A 5,965-nucleotide genomic window follows, 5' to 3' on the forward strand; every position below is an offset into this window, starting at 1 on the left:
ATCATGACATGGTCCTAATACCAAGGACCTTTCTATGAGAGTAGACTGTTCTTGGTTTTGGAATCTGAACTGAATAGATAGATACATGAGAGGAGGTGGTGGTGGGTCATATTGGAATCAAAATTATGAAAGGTAGGTGATGCTCCCAGCACCCAAACATGATGGGTGGTTGGGGTGCCTCTACCTCTGATTTTTATGCCCCTATTCCAGTTAGGTCCTTTACTTCTCCCTCAAATTGCTTTTTCATTCACATGTTGGTGACTTTTGCTTGTCAATGTAAAGAGTGAGTGCACTCCTCACACTTATCAATGACATGGCACCTGGGATTGAATAATTCAATATCTTGTGATCATACCCATGAAAAATTACTATATAGTTTGGGTTACCAAAAAAACTTTGCTGCATCTTTAATATTTTGTCATTTTTTTTATTAATTAATTATATTATGTATTATGTCACATAAGCTAAGTCACATAAAGCGGGAACAAAAACGAGAGTAAATTTGAGAGCGAGAGCGTGAAAACGAAATAATTAAGTCATAAATAGTGAGAATTCGACTCAGATCGCGCACGGAACATTAGAGCGAAAGCACGCTTAAAGCGTGAGAGCGACACCCGTTGAGAAAGATCGTGTGACTTAGCATATAAGTAAGAGTGCTTTATTTTAGTGTGTATATATATCCCTTCTACAAAAATTAGAGAGGGCGATAAATCCACAAAAAATTATTATATAATTCGGTAACATGGTTCATATCAATCACATAATCACAATGGTATATACGGTTGCATATGATTAGCTGGGTTCATATAAAAAGAACTCTCCGAAATAAGAATAACAAAATCAAGACAAAATGAGTTATAAATGAAAGGGTGCATTAGTGCATCTTGATACTTGCTACCCCTCTTCATTAAAGATTTCTATTTTCTTTGTTAAACCAACAAGTTGAGAGTTTTAAGATAAATGAGAAACTTTGATTGAAAGGTATAACAAGTGTGAAAGTACTTTCGGGTATCATAGAATTTTTCTTGAACGACATATCACATAAAAATTAAAGAAAGATTCAATAGAAGAATTATTAGACCAGACATCTTTATTAGAGTGAATGTTGGGAAGATAAGAAACAATATAATCCACACATAAAGTGAGTGTTGAAAATACAAACGTTGATAGGGATGTACGACTGACTATCCAAAAGTTGAAAGGGAAAATGCTTCCTTTGGTTTTTTCACCCAATTTTTTTTTTTTTTTTTACTTGGTACTCACACATCAAGTCATGTGAAGCGAAAGCAGGAACACAAAAAAGGATAAAATTAAGTAAAAAAAATAGTGAGAATAGGAGCAACAATAAGTGCGGAGCGTAAATGTGTGACTTAACTTACACATGTGCCTTTGCTGAAATTCGAATTCATCACCTCCTTTTAAAAAGTCAATATATATATATATATATATATATATATATATATATATCCATGTAAAGAGGGTAAGCTCCTTCCCGCTCCTTCCCCTTTATCCCTCCTCTATCATTAACTCCATTATTCTCAATGTCAGGACCTTCTGTACAATAATTTCAAAAGTTAGGTCCGAAATATCTATCTTAAAAAATATATATAGGTCTTTTAAAAATTTGTACCTCTTTTATTCGTTTTCCACTTTCTCTTCCCTCTATTAAATAAGGTGAATATTCTCCATTCTTACCCTTTTCTCTGCCCTTTTGTTCGTTCCATTCTTCTCCCAACCAAATATAAGTAATTACTAATTAGGTTAAAAGTAATCAATAACAACAGCAGCGACTGCAAAAACACAGCATTTGTAAGTTATTTAATTTGCGTTCAATTTTTTTCCAAAGCTAATTTGGGAGTTCGTGCAATTTTTTTACACCTGAAGGTACTGTATTAAGTCAAGTTTTGAACATATATTCTACTAAAAATATATATTCATTTGTCTTCTATGGAGTTTGTCAATATTTTATATAAATTCCTTCTTAATTTTATAATTTCATTTACCTCTTTTTTTTACTGATGGTTGTCCAACATGATAACAATAGTGTATTATTTTATTGCTTTGCCCTATTAAATGTTTTCCGTCATTTAAAACATTTGAAATGCGTTGTTGATATTAGTTAATTCTGTTTGTTTTCGTCAGCTACCCTAATGATAAGGGAAAATATATTATGTAAACCACAATCTCGAAGAAGGTAAGTGAAATTATGAAATCCAAAAAAGTCTATATGAGATATGAACAAATTTCAAAGAAAGTAAGTGGAATTTATCCAAAATAATTTTGCTAAAAAAATCAAATCAAGTTCATTGTGTATAAGCTTACTTTTTTGCCCTATTTAGTGGCACAATAAATTTTCAATATATTATCATACAAAATTGTCCAAAACAATCAACTAAAAGGTAAACTGAAAATTTCAAAGCTTTGAGATGTACTCAAGTAGAACATATAATCCTATCCAGAGAGGCTGCTAAGTCGATCAAACACCTTACAACCAACTAGAATACAACTCTTGCAAGAAAGATCCCCCCATTTTTGCCATGAATCTTGTGAGTCCATCATAAATGTGCATCATTTCGGAAAATTACGAGTACTTCATTTTTTTATAAATTTTTTTTCCATAAATTTCACTAAATTGCATCAAAGGATCTCATAGTTTACCAAATTGGATTGAAGGGTAGGGGGCATCTAACATTATTGAAAATTATAGTATGATGAGACTGATGAGAGTGAATCCAAATTTGAATTGGTTGGACCTCATTAAAATGGGTGCCAACCGGCTGAGGTTTGCATTCAAATCATGATAGCTAAGGGTCCATTAATGGTGGTGTGTGGCATTATGACAAACTTCACATGTCCTAGTTTTGCCTCTGAAATGTCACTGTCACACCACTTCACACTTCATGTGTAATACGAGGCATTTTTTTTTTTGACTTCCCGCTCTCTCTGCCTTGTAATTTGTAATTCACATGTACTACTTTTTCAATGGTAGTGTCACCATCCAAATCAAAGACCTTTATATATATGCGTGTGTGTTTTTATAGGGGATGACAAATGTGCCAAATGAGCTACTCTCATGCACTTCATTTAACCTCTTTGTTCAATGCCATTCCACCCCCCCATAGCTAGTCCTTTCATCGAAGGTTATACAAGTACACAATGGGCTTCAAGTTGAACTTACCCTTTCATAAATTGTTATCATATATATATATATATATATATATAGGTCTCAATCGTATGCATATGGAGTGTATAATTTCTATACGTTTTGAAAAAATTTAAACATTTAATTTTTGAACAAAGAAAAGTCCGTACGCTGATAAGATTAAAGTGTCCCTCTTTCTTTTTTCTTATATATTACGTATAAGGACATTATTGAAAGAGAAAAGATAATTTTTAAAATTTTATATCTTAAAAATGTCAAATTTGTAACAAAAATAGCTACCCCAAATCCCTCATTAATCATTTTTTTCAAACTTAACGCATTTATATATTTAAAAAAAAAACCTTAATAGTAATATTTGTTCAAAATTTAACTATTAAAGTGTTTTTCTCACTTTGCCATATATTATATATAACATAGGAAAACACTCACACATACAGATATATGTATATATGTGGGAGAGATAGAGGTCCCCATTGTTAGTTGGTCCATGAAATAATACAGTAACATGCATGGTCTAATAATTCATGGAACCTTTTGAGGTTTGAGAGAGGTGGTTGGGTTGGAATTTGAATGAATAGATACAGGTGGACCAAGTATTTAATCATCAAATCATAAAAAGTAGGTTGTGTTTCCAACTCTCCGAACAAGATGGTGACTGGGGCAAATGGTCTTGGTGAGTATGATCTCCTGCAACTATGATTTACTAGGCTCATTTAATTTACAGGCTCCTGCACAAGAAAAGAGATGTACCATTTTTTTGACTTTTACTACTATTATATGAGTCCGAGTTTAAAAGTATGGCATGTTCAACTGTTTTACCTGAGCGAAGAATAATGTTATATAAGATTGTCAAATATATTATTTATCATAATATATACTGTATTTTCTTTTCTTGGTAAAAAAAAAAAAAAAAAAAAAATTACAAGAAATTCTATATTTGTTGGCTGGTGTAGCCAAGTAATTCACCTTAGTAAGTTCTGCGGCCGGTGTAGTTGATGGTGGACGGAGAGTTACGAACACAAGGTTTAAGGACAAAGCTGAAGTCTTTCCTAACACAAATTAGTTTTAGGAGAAATAGCAAAAAAGATGGGACCAATAAGTAGTATTAGAGAACTGATCTAGTGTTCTAGTTACCAATGGTGGTGAAAAAAAATGAATTTGAAAATGTACGAGTGTAATTCTGGAAATATAAATCCTCTGAGAAAAACACTTAGGTTATAAGAAAATATAAAAACAATGGTGACCTATAAGTATAAACGCATATTTTATGATAGCCTTGTCATAAAATATAATTCGCATATCATTCGGAATAATCCTTATCAGAATAATACAATCTTATCATTCACAAGTTGTCAATAAATCCATCCTGATCTACAAAATTTTAAGATGTTAAAAAAAATGCACCTGTGTAGCCAAACAATATTGCATTTGGACTTCATTATAATATTTTTGTGGACCACATATATTGGCAGGGTTGTAGCTGTTGTTAAATGATAGCCTTGTCATAATTGTATGTTTGAAATAAAATATCTATATATATATATATACACACACACACATACTTGAGAAAAGAATATTTCTCACACAAGCTAGCTGACTAAAAGTAGTATACTTTGGCCGACAGATGTTGGCTAAAACTATTTGTAACGTTCATACACCAACACTAGAGAAAAAGAAAAATGCTTTATATAGTACTGTTGCTTGTGCGAGGTAGTAAAAAAATTCCTCACATCTGTCACTCAAATTGTTGTCGTTAAGTACATGTATATATATAATATTATGTTTTATGGGATGCAACTAATTGAATCCATACATAATAATTAGTAATGTAAATATTTTCTTGCAAGTCCAATATCATTTCCTCCGCGCTCATGTGTATATGCATATATATTATATTACTTGGTATATACTATAAACAAGATTGATTTGTCTACATCACCACCTTTAAGACAAAAGCTTTAGTCTAATGTTACTTTCTCACCTTTTAAAAGTCTTTCCAACACGTAAAAGGTGAGTTTTGAGTTTCTTGTCCAAAAAAAAAATAATAACAAAGACCCTTTAGACCCCTGGCCCAAGCACATATCCAAGCCCTACTTAAGTCCAGTCCAGAATTCCAGATCATGATCCATTAAAACACTTGTCAAACTAGCCCTGTGAAACAAATATATTTTTGAACCAAAAAGCTAAACCCACGTCCTAACCAATATAAAATATACACCACCAGTTCTTTACATTATGTTAAAGAACTCAGGTTGCTTCTGTAATTTTTTTTTTTAAAGAAGTGCATATCAAAGCATACAAATGATAGACGGTGTCATAGAAGGGTGAGAAAAGAGTCAACGTGATTGGCAGATATAAGATCACCAGTGGAAGTCAATGGTGGATACAATTGGTGAGAAAATTAAAAAGCATACTTACATGGCGTGAATACATGCATCAAAAACCTATCGACATATCAGTAAAACAAGGAAGACTAATTATCATAGAAGGCAAAAGACGAAGAGAGGAGTGGCTCCAATTGGTGAAAAAATACAAGAATCAAAAACCTAGAGACTGACAAAAACAAACATTAGATGAAGTTATTAAAATTTATTTTTTAAAAAATAAATATAGTACCAAAAATGGCATCTAATAAGAAGGATTGAACAAAGAGAATTCATGCACCCAACCCCATTCATACGAAGGATTAAGACAAGGATGATGATAATCGCTTGACACAATTATTTCTGAGAGGTAAATTCAAATATTATATTCAGAAAACTTAAATCAGCAAAGAGATTGTAAAGCACAGAAATCCAGCTG

This window comes from Cornus florida, unplaced genomic scaffold, assembly GCF_030987335.1.
Source record: "Cornus florida cultivar Cherokee Brave unplaced genomic scaffold, ASM3098733v1 CherokeeBrave_3.0.0_Hap2_Chr06, whole genome shotgun sequence".
Taxonomy (NCBI): Eukaryota; Viridiplantae; Streptophyta; class Magnoliopsida; order Cornales; family Cornaceae; genus Cornus; species Cornus florida.